At 36.1% G+C, this 16974-nt stretch overlaps 1 protein-coding gene and 1 pseudogene across 1 annotated transcript in view; one reads left to right on the forward strand and one right to left on the reverse strand.

Moving 5' to 3' along the window:
* Positions 1-16974, forward strand: part of LOC125776629 (uncharacterized) — a 231048-nt gene that overhangs the window by 89596 nt on the left and 124478 nt on the right. The window lies entirely within an intron of this gene.
* Positions 2994-5487, reverse strand: LOC125776695 (uncharacterized; annotated as a pseudogene).

The raw sequence follows: 16974 nt of genomic DNA on the forward strand, positions 1-16974 counted from the left end.
TAGCCATCCTAACCAAAAGATACATTTTTTTATTTCACCTACACATTTTGCCATTGTACCTAAGCGGGTACACAACTTTTGAAAGGCACATACCTCAAATAAGAATAGGTTTTTCAAATGGTTTTTTTTTTTTGTAAAATTGATCTCTTTAGTCTTATCTCACACAACACATAATTTTAAAACTAACAACTGAGAGATAATAGCTCATCAACAGCAAAATAATGACTAAAGACACAAAATCACACAATATGAAAAAACCGCACAGAAGTTGACGCCACAAAAAGTGCCGTTATGAATTCGCGTGAAGCGAATGTATTTTTTTTGTTGTTTCTAGGAATAAAACTATGCATATGATCAAAAATTTGTGTGCAAATACTTAGCATTGAGTTACGCCACTTGCCTAAACTTGACTGATTTTCTGTACACAAGCGAGTACAATGGTTGTAAATGGGTATATAATATGATGTATAGTGTGGTGTATATATAATATGATGTATAGTGTTGGGTCTAGAACAATGCCCTGGAGTACACCAGCCCTTATCTATCTTTCATCAGATATGAAATCTCCCACTTTTACCATAAATTTTCTATTTTTTAAATAAGATTTCAATGTTTTATATAATTCTGAAGATAGAATATTTTTAATCTTATATAAAAGGCCCTCATGCCATACCTTATCAAGCGCCTGAGCCACGTCTAGAAATATATCTGAACAGTATTCTCTGTGCACAAATGCTTTTCTTATTTCGTTAGTAATTCTATTTACTTGCTCAATCGTGCTATGTTTTTCACTAAACCCAAATTGGTGCGTTGGTATTATATTATTTTAGAAAGACAGGGTAGAAGACTGATGGTTTGTCTATCAAGATGATCTGCGACTTTTTCCATGAATTTGGATAGTGTCCGAGAAGAAGAATTGCATTGAAGAGCAAAGAGAGCACTTCTACGGCAATATTTGGTAACTCAATTAGCATTTTTGGGGTAATATTATCATGTCCTGGTGACATTTTTGGATTAAGTTCTTTTATTATTCTAGTAACTTCAGAAGTAGAAGTCCTAATAGACACATGTGACTCGTTTGCGGTATTGGGCAAGGTTGGCAACTCAAAGTTATTCTTTGGGCAATTGGGTTGAAATATCTTTTCTAAGTGATTTGCAAAGCAATTTGCCTTATCCCCATCACTGCGTGCCCAATTACCATTCAACTGTCTTAGAGGCATGTTGGAATCTACTTTTGGTTTGAAAGACTTTTGTGCTTTCCAAAGGTAGTTTTGCTTGCGAGAATTTGGACACAGTTTCTTTATATAATTTTCAGTGTTGTGTTCTTCGCGTTTAAGCGCTTTTTTTTTAACTTTCGTACAGCAGATTTCAGTTGGAGCCGAGTTAAAGGTGAGCGATTTAACTGCCATTCCCGCCTAGCTCGCCTTTTCTCATTTACAAGTTTCTCTATTTTATTATTGGTGATCTTTCTAAAACCAACTGGTTTGTTGTTTCTTTTTGGTGTTGCCAATACAGCTGCATTAGTTATTACGTCATTAATTTCTCTTATATTTTCATCAATGTCTCTTCCTGTATTTATTTTGCAATCAATATTGATGTGGGTGCTGATATACTTTCTATATTTCAACCAGTTAGTTTTATGTGATGTTAGAGAAACTTTTGGCTCAACTATCATGGGCACAAGTGGTATAACTCCACTTTTTCTTCTGTCGAGATATTAAAGGGTTTGCTAAAAGTTGTATATAAAAATCAATATTGAACTTTTGGACTACTTTTTTCAATAAAACTTCAGAAAAAGGTCTTATTTAACTTAAATTGATGTTTTTGAAACTTTTTGTCCATTCACTCTTGTTTTATCGAGTACCGAAAATTAATTATACCATTTGTGCCATCTAATTTTTCATGTATTATCAATAAAACTTAAATTTATTTCATTATAATAAGTGTAAAAATATTTTTTTTATTCATCGTCACTTTCTTGAGGTTCTTTCTGAAGTGGCCAACATCTTCAGCAGTCTCACTAGTAACAAGCCCCTCGAAATAATTGTGGTGTACTGGAGGGATGTATGGCAGCAAGTCTATCATATCTTTTGAAATAGGCTGAGCTCTTGTGTACAGCTTACCCTGATCAATGATGCAAACATTAACCGGTCGTCCTTTTTTTCCTGCTGGCTTGAAATCCAATGTTGAAAACGGCACATCTTCAGATAGAGTTTTCTTAAAAAGGATTTTTAATGGCTCACTTTTTGTGTAGCGTATCTATTGCATTTTCAGCCACGATACAGGTTGGCCTTCATAGTCTTTTTTTTCATTTGGTTATTTTTTTTAGGATGTTTTCGACTGACAAAAAATTATCGATCGTCATAACTGTCACATGAAAGGCATTCTTTTTCCTTGACAACGCAATAGTTCTATACCAGTCGTCAGGTGTAAATATTTGTTGCGACTTACCAAAATTTTCAATAGATGCAAAGTCACAGTCATTGGGGAGGAATGAATGTCCACTTTGCATGAACTTTTGGTCCATCATTTCTACATTATTGTCTGGACTTTGGACATATTTCATCAACGTCATAACGATTTTCCAGTTACGGTTTTGACCTGTGCATGTGTCGCAATACATAACCACATGTTTGGCTGCTGTCGCTCTAAATGTTATGATATTTAATTAAACATGATGAAATTTCTTGTGAACCTTTAGAACCATTTACTTCATCCCAACAATATATGAACCCCATTTTCGTTGAAAGTTCATGGCAACCTAAATTGTATACGTACATACTACGTGTGTAGTAGGCCTGTTGACACACCAATTTCGGGAAAGGCAGGGACTTCTCCAAATCAAAAGAGAGTCCACCTGAGTCCATCTAAAGAAATTATTACAAAAAAACACTGAGAATAAGTCTTTCTCCCATGAAATTCACTGCACGAATGGTGAATTTGTCAATTATACCACTTGTGCTGTCAACGAATAGGCGGCAGCATTCACTGCACTAGTAATTTCTGCTTTTTATGAGGTTGCTATGGGAGCTAGAAGCTACCACGTTATTGCATTAAATAGAACACATTTTCCTCAATACAGTACCATAGCTAACTCAAAAAAACAAAAAAATGGAGTTATACCACTTGTGCTTTAAAGGGCTCATTTTTGACTACAGCAAAATCTATTAAGTCTGGTATTTTTCTTCTATCACTGGGCCAGTATGTCGGCTTACCAGGAGATATTATATCCAGCTTTTTATGCTTATTCATAATAGTGTAGTACAACCTTCGTCCTTTCGGATTAATAAGACGTGAGCCCCAATACGTGTGTTTTGCGTTGTAATCTCCACCTGCTAGAAATCGTTAACCTAGTGTTCCAAAAGAGTCTTTAAATTCGATTTCTGTAATTTTAAAACGAGGTGGACAGTATATAGCAGTAAGGTTTAAGTCACAACCCCGATTTTTGAGTGAAATTGTTGTAGCTTGTAACTGTGGAGTAGCATGAGATTCTAGGGTATAGTGGTTTAAACGATTTATAATCAATACTGCCACTGCATGCCACCATGCGCTTTTCCTTTTGGATGATTTGTGACATAGACTCTAAATCCCGTTATATTGAAATTTTTTTTGTTTGTTAAATGAGTTTTTGATATAAGCATTACATCTATATTCCTTTCAGACAGAAATCTGACAATCTCTAATCTATGTTCGTTAACACCGTTAGCATTCCATATACAGATATTTAGTACGCTCACTTTTTACTTAATAAATTTTGCAGCATTTGATTTTGTGATTTTATTAATTCTTGGATCATGTTTTGCATGCTAGACATAAATTGTGTCATACACTATGTAAGATTTATAATCATAATTTCTATACCTCCATTTGGAGGATTTTGCGGCAGTTGCATTTGCACAGTGTTGCCTTTCACTACATTTGCATAGTTTCCTTGCATATTACTATTGATAGAAGTAACAGGATTTGAACTTTTTTCTGAGGTTGCTATAATTTCACTACGGGGTGTTTGTAACATTTGGTTACGACGTGCTTGAATGCCCTGTGACAACTTCGATTTCAAATCTTTATATGTGACCTGGTAGTTAGCAGTGTGATTTCCTCCGCAATTGCTGCATTTTTTATTTAACTCTCCTTTCTTAAGAGCGCATTTAGAAGTGGGATGTAGATCACCACATACCACACAAACACTGCGTAGAGTGCAGTATGATTTAGTATGCCCATATTCTTAGCAATTAGTACATTGTACCGGACCGTTTCTTTTATGTGGTTCTTCCACAGTTACTCTACGATGCAGCAAATATTTCAAATTATATATTGGATGTATTTCATTTTTTTTTAAGTTGATTTGAGTTCGGCTACAATTCAATTTTAAAGATTGGCTGTGGTACTTTGTTTCTATTAAATATATTTACAACTGTTTTAATTCCAAAACCGCATTCTTTCAATGCTTCTTTGACTTCACTAGAGTCTACGGCGGACTCTATACCCTTGATTACAACAACTAGGCCCTTAGAGCTCTTCAGTTGATACGAATAATAATTTTTGTTTTGATTTGACAGAAGTTTAACAATTTCCATGAAACTTTTTTCAGTGTAGGACTGAATTTTTGTTGCGTCTATATTGCCTTTTTTCAAGGGCACTATATGAAAATTGTTAATGCCAACAATTTCACTTCATTTCGCAAGAAGAGTATTACTGCTACGCTCGCGCAAATATATTGGAGGTGGTTTGGCATTAGCGACTGTGGTGGAACCCTTTGCATCGTCGTCTGAACCATTGCTTAGTATGGCAAATCTGTTGCCATTTAGAATTTCTGGCTTTTTACCATTTGGAGTGCCTGTTTGAAATTTTTTTGTATTGACCACTGATTTAACTGGACTTAGTTTCCTTTTTACGTTAATATAGCGATCAATACCAGTCAGAACAGACGGCCCTTTTTTGCTTGGTATATTCTCACCTTGCATTTTGTTTTCTTTCGCTCTCCAGGTGCTTGCTGGTACCTGCATACTGGTTGCTGTCAGCGCATTTGTTGTTGCCCGTTTGCTGTTCCTTGCTGCTTCGGCTGACTGCGCTTGCTTACTTGATCTTTCAGCTGATCGCTGCGATGATGGGTTATCGCCGTTAATTTTGTTTTTGCCAGGAGTTACTGTTGTTGGTTCTACAAAGCTAAAGTAGGCATTTAAAGAATGCCTAAGTCCTTGCTGGTGAGGCTGAGTAGCACTCATTTTTTTATTTGATTATTTTTCTTTTTTTGTTTTTACTTTTTATTTCGTCACAATTTGTTTATGTTAACTTATAACAATTTGTGTGCACTGTTTTCTATTTGTTTATTTTCTATTTAATCGATTTTTTGGTTTTTTAATTTTTGCTTGTTTGCGTTTTAATTCACGGAGCGAATTAAAAACATGTCCGTACACCTTGAACACTGTATAATCTTTTAGATATAAAATATATTGCATACACATATACATATATTAAATATTTACGTAAAACTATAATTTTGTTAATAATAATTATTTGTAATAATACAATGGAAATTAATTCTGTCAAAATTGTATATTAATAAAGAAAAATAAACTTAAAATGTTTGTTTAGAATTCTAAAAATATTTTAAATTAGGAATCAGAAAATGCAACCTTGCTTCAGCTGTCGATTGGGGATATTAGAGCAGTTGAGAGCGCAACGGAGATGTAGGATCACACGTATACGTACGTATGAGCAAAAGAGTGGCGACTATGGCGGGCTCACCACTTTTTTAATGGTTTGAAAACCTAGTGGTTCAATAGTTTTTTTTACCACTTTTGGCTGGAAGGGGTAGTTAAGAAATTTGATTTAGACAGGTAAGAAAGGGCTAAGATCAGGTGCAACCCAACATTTTATACTCTTCCAACTTGTATAGTACATGTATATTCTATATAACTTAAGCATACACTGACCCACAATTTCGGCATCAGATTTGTTAGAAAAGCGAAAATCATTACACGTCGTGTACGGGAGTTGGGGTAGTATCGACCCGATTTTGTCTATTAACTATTACTATGACATTGAAGAATGTTCCCTGGATTTCATTAAGGTACCTCACATACAAATCTCATGGAATAAAGTCAGCGAGATGTTCAAAAATCCTGATATTATAGTATACTAGAGGACCCGTCCACGCTTCACTGTGGCTGATACATAGATAATACTACTACTACCATCTATATGATTTCTATTAGTTGGATTATAACTATTAGTTAATGAGATATAGCATTTTTCTGAAGCAACTTGTGTTAGTTTAAAAAAATCGATCAATAAAGCATTGTTTTTTTGTGAAAAATACTGTTGAATTTGGGCTCAGGGAAATCCACCGTTGAGTTGCAAAGTAGGTGCTCGCAAGTTCATAATCCAACAAAAACAACTAATTCTGAGAAGTGTTTAAGTACTCTTTAATCGCATTTCCCGCTGGAGTCCAATCGACAGTCATTCTAGTGGACTGCACATGATGAAGTTGGTGGTGATGGTTTTCAGGCGTGGAAAAACGAAAAAGGCGGCTGGAAAGGTTGTGACATCAGTCTTTAGGGATGCACGTGGTATAATACATACTCAACGACTGATTACTGAACCATTTATAATCTATTTCACGGCGTATTTGGTTGCAGTTCTTTTCTATTCCAAATACTTAGCAATTGTATTATGGAAAATGTCAATGTTATTGGAAGTGTTTCCGCTGGCTGTACTGTATTCTCTGGGTTGAAAAACACTCTTTAGCCATTCTTCAAATAAACTGCGAGACGCACAACAGTCAAAAAACGTTCATGAATTGCAGAAGTAAATACCCTACAAAGCGCTTTATTGCAGTTCACGTATCGACCGTATCGTTCAAGACCAATAACCGCCATATTGGTTCCTTTGATGACGTACTTACAAACGTATTTTATAGATTACACCAAACTGCAATACTAAACATTGATATGAGTTTTGAATGTGAATTAGACAACAGTGGAGAATATAGTACGATCAATATGTTCTCAACTTCGATATTCACTACTCTAAGTTGAATGGTAAATGTCCTGCCATTGTCGTCTGATGAGCTACGACGATAGAGTGGATATCCATCATTTCCAGTTTGCGTTTCCGAAAGAAAAGCACGTGGATAGTGTTTCGTGCATTTATTCAAGTGGGATGTCTGCAAGGTCCATGCACCATATTGGTTTTCATCGCTTCGTAGAATAATGGATCTTTCTCTGCATGAGGAATTTCGGCAGAAATGATTTCATCAATTTGATCTGGTGTAACCACTATCCACCATTCAAAGAAAAATGTGTGCCTGGGGCAAACCTCTTTTTTGCAACTCAACAGAGTACATCCAGCATCTGACTGCACCATACTTGTATATACAAACGTTGCTTCAAGATAAAGTTCATCAAACACCGTAGTTGTTGTTTGAAAAGTCTTGCTGTATTATCGTGATGATCGCTTGCTGATTGACAGCGATCCATAATTCTACACATATGTCATCGCATCGTGGGAGTCTCATGAAGTTCTTGTGTCTTGAGCTGCCATACGTTGATGGCAAAAAGAACGCCGACCGATATTAGCGCGATGTCTTCGTTGCTTCGTAACAAATTTCAATCTGTAATTGATCACTTCGTATGAAACACACATAAAGTTTTCACTGAATAATTTTCAATAATTTTTCCGGAATAAAAAAGTAAGCGACCGAAATTGAACGATTCAAATAATTTACAAATCAAAATATTGAAAAACAAAACAAAAAAGAAGTGTATGAAAAGTCACTTTTTGGAAATTTCCAATTTTTCGACTTTTCCTTATGAAAAGTATATGGTTTTTTTATATCTAACCCTTTCCAGATCCACAGCGAACAACTTCTGATTTCATGAAGATTGGTTCCGCCGTTCTCGAGCGTTAGCGTTACTAACAAACGAACAATCATTTTTACTTACATATGTATGTATGTATGTATATACAAAATAAAACGTTTGTATGGGAAAAAGAAAAGGGCTGTTTTTAGGGGTTTCCGGCAACTTTCGTAATTTTTTCTTACATAAGAACCTTCTCCTAATAATAACAAATACAACAAAAAAAAATCAGCCAAATCGGTTCAGCCGTTTATGAGTGATGAAATTACAAAGAAAGTGGCATTGATTTTTATATATATAGATTAGTTATATGAGGGCTGGACAAGTTTTTGTCTAATTGTATCTATTTTAAGCAAACAAATTTGCTGTTATGGGTAAAACATTTTTTGTAATTTTCATTGAAATAACTCAAATGTTGGCCCATATATCCAACGTAAGGTCTTTTGGAAGTTCGAAAATTTAATGTTAGGTACATATATAGGGGCTCAGGGAAGTATTATCAGGAAGGGATTTTGTCTGAATTTCAATTATATATCTTACACACTGGTCGATATTTTCGGTCAAAAGTCAACTATAGATACTTCTTCTTCTTCACCTTAATTGGCGTAGACACCGCTTACGCGATTATAGCCGAGTTAACAACCGCGCGCCAGTCGTTTCCTCTTTTCGCTACGTGGCGCCAATTGGATATTCCAAGCGAAGCCAGGTCCTTCTCCACTTGGTCCTTCCAACGGAGTGGAGGTCTTCCTCTTCCTCTGCTTCCCGCGACGGGTACTGCGTCGAATACTTTCAGAGCTGGAGTGTTTTCATCCATCCGTACAACATGACCTAGTCAGCGTAGCCGCTGTCTTTTAATTCGCTGAACTATGTCAATGTCGTCGTATATCTCGTACAGCTCATCGTTCCTTCGAATGCGATATTCGCCGTGGCCAACGCGCAAAGGACCATAAATCTTTTGCAGAATTTTTCTCTCGAAAACTCGCAACGTCGACTCATCCGCTGTTGACATCGTCCAAGCCTCTGCACCATATAGCAGGACGGGAATTATGAGTGACTTATAGAGTTTGGTTTTTGTCTGTCGAGAGAGGACTTTGCTTCTCAATTACCTACTCAGTCCGAAGTAGCACCTGTTGGGAAGAGTTATCCTGCGTTGGATTTCTAGGCTGACATTGTTGGTGGTGTTTACGCTGGTTCCAAGATAGACGAAATTATCTACAACTTCAAAGTTATGACTGTCAACAGTGACGTGAGTGCCAAGTCGCGAGTGCGACGACTGTTTGTTTGATGACAGGAGATATTTCGTCTTGCCCACGTTCACTGCCAGACCCTAACGGCGCGGGTGTTGAGACCGATGATATCAATATCATCGGCATACGCCAGCAGCTGTACACTCTTATAAAAGATTGTACCTGCTCGATTCAGTTCTGCAGCTCTAATAATTTTCTCCAGCAGCAGATTGAAAAAGTCGCACGATAGGGAGTCGCCTTGTCTGAAACCTCGTTTGGTATCGAACGGCTCGGAGAGGTCCTTCCCGATCCTGACGGAGCTTTTCGTGTTGCTCAACGTCAGTTTACACAGCCGTATTAGTTTTGCGGGGATACCAAATTCAGACATCGGTGGTGAGTGTCGATTCTCCTTTCACGGGTCTTTTCCAAGATTTGGCGCATGGTGAATATCTGGTCGGTTGTTGATTTGCCAGGTCTAAAGCCACACTGATAAGGTCCAATCAGTTCGTGACGGTGGGCTTTAATCTTTCACACAATACGCTCGATAGAACCTTATATGCGATGTTGAGGAGGCTAATCCCACGGTAGTTGGCGCAGATTGTGGGGTCTCCTTTTTTATGGATTGGGCATAGCACACTTAAATTCCAGTCGTTGGGCATGCTTTCATCCGACCATATTTTACAAAGAAGCTGATGCATGCTCCTTATCAGTTCTTCGCCGCCGTGTTTGAATAGCTCGGGCATCGGTAACTAGATTACCTTTGGGGGTTCTGTAAGAGTATGCTCCGGTCTTGAAACCTTCTGTAAGCCGCCGCATCTTTTCGTAGAATTTTCGAGCATTACCCCTGTCGGCCAGCTTATCGAGCTGTTCGTACTCACGCATTTCGGCCTCTTTCTTCTTCTGTCTGCAAATGCGTCTCGCTTCCCTCTTCAACTCTCGATATCTATCCCATCCTGCACGTGTTGTGGTCGATCGTAACGTTGCGAGGTAGGCAGCCTGTTTTCTCTCCGCTGCGACACGGCACTCCTCGTCGTACCAGCTGTTCTTTTGCACTTTCCGAAAACCAATGGTTTCGGTTGCAGCTGTACGTAAGGAGTTTGAAATGCCGTCCCACAGTTCCCTTATACCGAGTTGTTGACGAGTGCTCTCAGAGAGCAGGAGTGCAAGCCGAGTAGAGAATCGTTCGGCTGTATGTTGTGATTGCAGCTTCTCGACGTCGAACCTTCCTTGTGTTTGTTGGCGTGCGTTTTTTGCTACACAGAGGCGGGTGAGAATTTTGGCTGCAACAATATAGTGGTCCGAGTCGATGTTAGGACCTCGGAACGCACGCACATCTAAAACACTGGAGACGTGTCTTCCGTCTATCACAACATGATCGATCTGGTTGGTGGCTTTTCGATCCGGAGACAGCCAGGTAGCTTGATGTATTTTCTTGTGCTGGAATCTAGTACTACAGATAACCATATTTCCGGCCCCGGCGAAGTCGATCAGCCTCGACCCATTTGGGGATGTTTCGTCGTGGAGGCTGAATTTACCGACCGTAATGCCAAAGATTTCTTCTTTGCCCACCCTGGCGTTAAAGTCGCCAAGCATGATTTTCACATCGTGGCGGGGGCATCTCTCATAAGTGCGCTCCAAGCACTCATAAAAGGCATCTTTGGTCACATCGTCCTTCTCTTCCGTCGGGGCGTGGGCGCAAATCAACGATATGTTGAAGAACCTCGCTTTGATGCGGATTGTGGCTAGACGTTCATTCTCCGGAGTGAATGATAGTACTCGGCGACGGAGTCTCTCTCCCACCACGAATCCCACACCAAACTTGCGCTCCTTTATATGGCCACTGTAGCAAATGTCACAAGGACCTACTCGTCTCTGTCCTTGTCCCGTCCATCGCATTTCTTGGACGGCGGTGATGTCAGCCTTTATCTTTAAGAGGACATCTACCAGCTGGGCAGCGGCACCTTCCCAATTAAGGGACCGGACATTCCAGGTGCATGCCCTCAAATCGTAGTCCTTATTTCGTTTGCCATGGTCGTCATCAAAAGGGGGGTCTCTCATCCGAGGCTGTTTGTTGTTTTTCACTGGGGGCGTTTTTTACGTGGCGGGTCCCAAACCGCAGCGCAGTGAATGATAGTACTCGGCGACGGAGTCTCTCTCCCACCACGAATCCAACACCAAACTTGCGCTCCTTTATATGGCCACTGTAGTAAATGTCACAAGGACCTACTTGTCTCTGTCCTTGTCCTGTCCATCGCATTTCTTGGACGGCGGTGATGTCAGCCTTTATTTTCACGAGGACATCAACCAGCTGGGCAGCGGCACCTTCCCAATTAAGGGACCGGACATTCCAGGTGCATGCCCTTAATTCGTAGTCCTTATTTCGTTTGCCATGGTCGTCATCAAAAGGGGGGTCACTCATCCGAGGCTTGTTGTTCCTTTTCATTTTCATTGGGGGTGTTTTTTTACGTGGCGGGTCCCAAACCCAGCGCACAACCCTATGCTGGGGATCATTGGGGGTGTTTTTTACGTGGCGGGTCCCAAACCCAGCGCACAACCCTATACTAGGATCGACAAATTCGGTACCCAAGGACAGTTGTATCCCGTTATCTTAAATAGTTTTTGATTAGTGTACTAGAAAGTGAAATTGAAAATTGTGTTATGCACTGAGATATAGCAATATGAGAAGAATGCCACGTACTAAATTTAGTCGAAATCGGTTGGTCGAGTCCCGAGATATGTGATTTCACCAAAAAGTAGGCGGTGCCACGCTTATCGTCCAATTTTCATACCGGCTCCCATAAATCTAGTAGGTAAAAATTAATGTCTATGGGGTAATCATTTATTGATTTATTGCGCTTTAAGTAGTTTTGAACAGTATTTATATTGGGAGAGAGCGGGGTTTATCCTTCGATCTCATTAATTTTTCACACTGTCGGTAAAAGATATTAAAAGATTTGCGCCGAGTTGTAGCTTAAGTAGATTAGGAGATGTGTATATTAAACTTATTAGAGGGCGGAACCGCTCCCACTTTTTTAAGTTTAATTCATAGATTCCCCTTGGCTAAATTAGAGTTTTATATCTTAATTTAGTGATTAGTTATGGCACTTTATAGGTTTTAAGTTACTGAAGATTTGTAAGCGTGGCAGTGGTCCGAATATGCTCATCCACTGGTAATTCGCAATTTTCTTTGTACTAAGGATCTCGCATACTAAGTTTTATCGAGATATCTCAATATTTACTCGAGTTATATCTTATGGATTTCCACTTTTCTCGTCATCCTGATCATTTCTCTATATATCTAAAATATATACATATATCGCTTGGTTTTAGGTGATACATACAACCGTTAGATGAACAAAACTCTTATACTCTTTAGCAACAGGTTGCAGGAGTATAAAAATTTATACTTGTATCAGAGAACGTATATTTATAGAGAAGTTTTACGATGTCGAAAATTTAGGGATATTTCAATTTTGGGATATTTACTGTTTTGGATGAGCGTGATTCACCACAGAAAATTATTAGCGTGTTTCACCACTTAACATCAGGGGCATGAAAATAGCAGAATTGAGCGTTTTCAGTGTTAAATGAGAAAACTTATGCTATTTCCGATGTTAAGGAATGTACGCTTACAGATTCGCATATTTACAATGCGCAAACGACTCTGCATATAATTTATTGTATATATGTACATATGTACATACATATATATGTATATTTTATATCAAAGCAAACAAGCATGTACATACGTACAAATTGAACCATTTCATGGCGAATTCCTTAAAACCTTTTGAAATACATATGCAATAAAGTCATGTTTATGTTTTTACCTAAATATTTAATTAATGTAGGGTTGATAAGATATGTACATACATATGTATATATTTATATACATACATATTTATTTGCAGACCTTTAAAGGTTTTGATAACATGTTAAAAGGCAAAGCGGTCGCATATTCACGTATGTATGTAATTATGTGAGCATGTAAACAAAAAGAACCATACGCATAATGTTTGTAAATTTTTCCACACACAACTCTGTATGTAAATATGTGCACATATTGTTTCATGCGAAATCTCCGGTGTCCCGGACAACCAATGGCCGAAGCTCGCGTTTTGTCAAAGAATCAATGTGTAGAAAGACTGGCACGACGACGAAGCGTCCCAACATTGTGTTGTTGGTAGAAAATCCGAGCTATACCGAAAAACACAAACGAACGAACGCCAATTGTCATTAGTTCTCTTGTCGCTGTAACAGATGTATGTTTATGTGTGAGATTTTTGCAAGCTGCTTAAAAATATTTTTTACAATCCTTGACAAATACAGTGAATACCGCTTATGTTCCACAATCAAAGATACGGATTTTTGTGGTTTGTTAAAACTAAAAATATAATATGGCACATAAGCGAGTGCGGACACTTACGTGAGTGGTACTTAAAACAATAATTTCTATGTATTTCAAAACACAAACCGTGAGAAGCTGCAAGGTATAGGCAGTTAAGAGGGTTGATTTTCATTTAAGTGGAGTACTACTTAACCGGGAATCAATGTATGTACACATAAACTTGCTTGCGTTCATGAATGAAAATGTTGTTGTTGTGTGTTTTTCTATAAATCGACTATTTGACTGATATATTGACTTGTGACGATTGTTGTGTTTGTAGAACAATATTTGTAGTTTTTGCGGGCGACATATTTACAAATTAACTTCCCTTGTGTGGGAAGTATTAAAAAAATATATTCCGTACCGCTACGCGCGGTAGAAATTAAACACAAGTGTTGGTTTTGAGTGCGATAATATATGGTGCGCTTCGATCATCAAGATGATCTCTCAATACGCTTGCCGATTATCCACTGACTTTTATTAGTAAAAGCACTTATATTTATATTCTTATAATTCTATGCTTATTACTAAAGATGCTTTGGCATTACATTAAGTGATGAAATGCCAGAGCATTGGATTTCCAATTATTCTCATTATCAAAACAAATAATGGAATATTGGATTTTGCTTACTTATCAAAACAAGTGATATATTGATTTCTTATTAATTAAAGTATTCTGCTGACCAAGCAGTAATACTGTGAGAAGATACAATTTGTTTACATTTATCGTTAAGTATCTGTGTGGCTGCTGCCGTTAACTCCCCCCATCTCTAAGAATGAATCGTCCCCGATTCAGTATCATTTTTTGATATATTGTAAATGCTCTCTAAAATAGCATTATATGACAATTCTTGAAATTTTAATTTTTTGCTTTGCTTATTGGTTTTATATATTTTTTTTAATTTTAAAATCTTATAGATTATGTATATTGTTATTAATAGCACAAGTATTACAATTATGTACCAGAAAAGTGAATGATTTTTAAATTCTTTAATTCTTTCACTCAAAATATTTATGTTTTCAAATTCAAATTCTTTGTTTTTTGTTTCAATGTATTCTATAATTTCAAAGTTATTAATATGATTATTTTTTAAATAATTCCAAATTTTACAATCAATATTTTCGTAAGTTATATTATCAATATTTGTATAATTTTCAAATGTTACAAGGTAAACTCCATTTATGGCAGAGTCATCTATAGTATGATTTCCAGAGACTAATATTGCTCCTTCTTTAATTATATCTATGTCTTTATGTTTTTCTTTAATTTTTTTACATTTCCCTTTTTTATTGGACAAAATATCGGATAGGCAAGTATTTTTATTATTAATTTTACAATAAGTATTTATCATTTCTCTTTTGCAATTTTTAATATTTATATATTCTTTTTTGCATTTCGCAATTTCATTATTAATTATTAATTTACCATCTTTTTGTGGAATTGCTCTTACTTCATAATATTTGCAATCATATATAATTTTTGGATAATTAATATATATAACTATTACATCTTTATTTTGTACTATTTTAAAATTTGAAATACATATCTATTATATCAGTTATTGTCAATCGTCCATGTTCATTCTTAATTATACTTTTAATCTCGTCTAAATTTAAAACTGTCGGGTTCAAAATTCCCATTTTTCCTATAGCTATTGTATTAATCATATTTTGTAATTCAGTTATTAGGAATTGATTTTTCCGTTTCATTAGAATTTTAATATTTGAGTTTTCATTAATATTATTAATTGTTTCAGTTAATTGGTTAATAACTCCAAAAATTTTAGAATTTGTTGTGTATTGTTTATTATTATTGTCAATTAATTCGTTTAATTTATTATTTACTAACACTAGGTCGTCATGGTCTGGTGTTCCTGCTATCCACTTCCATAATGTACCTATTTCATTTATTCCTCTCCTATATCTTGTATCTTTAATTTGTAGTTGTTCTAATAAAGTTTCTATGAGTTTTATTTCTGGATCTGTGTCCAAAGAGTTAATATATGCCTTGTCTTGTTCATTATTTTGTTCAAAATTTTTATATCTGAGTTTTTTATTATAATAATTTGTGTCTGAACTTATAAGTTCTCTAAAGTATGTTAAATTAGTGATGTGAAAAATATTTCCGTAGTCATTATACAGGGCTACATCTCCGTTTTCTAATAATACGTAATCTTCTCTTGTGTAGTCCACAATGTCTGTCATTGTATTGGTAATTAATGTTAGAATAATTAGGGGTATCATCCTCTAAAAATATATGATTAAGATTTAATATTATCTTTATGTACTATTCTATTCCTGTAGTTAATTCTAACTTTATTCCCTAAGTCTTCTTTTACTACCTGTTTCTTGTATCTAGGATTTAGTTTATTTCTCTCTCCTGTAATCTTTTCATATATTATTTCCGCATAAATATGTTTTATTAATTCTACTTTTATTGTGTCTTTCTAGCATCTTAGTTTGTGCTGATAAAAGTTTGTCTGGTAAAATATCATGAGAGACTTTATTATAAAGTACTTCAAATGGTTTCTCATTAGTTACCGAATGTATAGTTTTATTATATTGTTGGGCAGCTCTAAATATTGATTCTGAAAAGCTTATTAAATTATATTCTTGTTTAATACATCGTGAAATTTCAATTATTGTTGAATGTACCCTCTCAATTTGACCATTCGTGGTACTATGATTTGGGTTACAAAAAAATATTTCTATTTGAAGTCTCTGCATCAAGGACTTAAATTGTACCGTAGTGAATCCTGGTTCATTATCAATTGTTAACTTCTTTATATTAGGGAAGCTTTGTAATATTTCTAACACTTTATCTTCTAAATTAATCTTATCTTCGATTTGCTTAATAACCAAAAATTTGGAATAGCTATCTATACACGTAATGAATTTTAAAGATTGCGCATAGAATATATCCTTGTGTATCTGTACTCCTTCCTCTGTGACCTCTCCAATTGGTATTTTTATAGGGTGTCTATCATATTTGTTTTTATTACATATGTCACAATTCCTTACATATTCTTTGAATTGTTTTCTCATTTCAGGCCAATAATATTTTTTGCAAATTTGATCCAAATTTTCTTGGTAACTTCTATGTGCTCGTGTATGCGTTTGTTCAATTATAATTCCTTGGTCTTCTCTGTTCGTTATGTCAATTGCAAAATTGTTCGTATATATGAATTTATTAGTAAATGTTTCTCTTATTTTCGCTTGTATTTCGTACAGATCCTCTATTGAGCAATGTATTGCCGTAACTATATTTGGTTTGTTGTATTCCTTTAATATTGTGATTAAATTATCAACAGTATCGTATTCAATTAAATGTCTAATTTTCCCAAATTCTTGAATTTGCTCATGTATTGTAAATCTATTTTTACTTAGTAAAATTTGTTGTTTAAATTGGTTTAATGGTTTTTTTGTCTCGGGTATCTGAGTATGATCACTACTTTCAGCTGAATGTTGGGTTACTGTGGTTGACGATTCGTCGGATAAA

Source organism: Bactrocera dorsalis, chromosome 2 (assembly GCF_023373825.1).
Source record: "Bactrocera dorsalis isolate Fly_Bdor chromosome 2, ASM2337382v1, whole genome shotgun sequence".
NCBI classification, from domain to species: domain Eukaryota; kingdom Metazoa; phylum Arthropoda; class Insecta; order Diptera; family Tephritidae; genus Bactrocera; species Bactrocera dorsalis.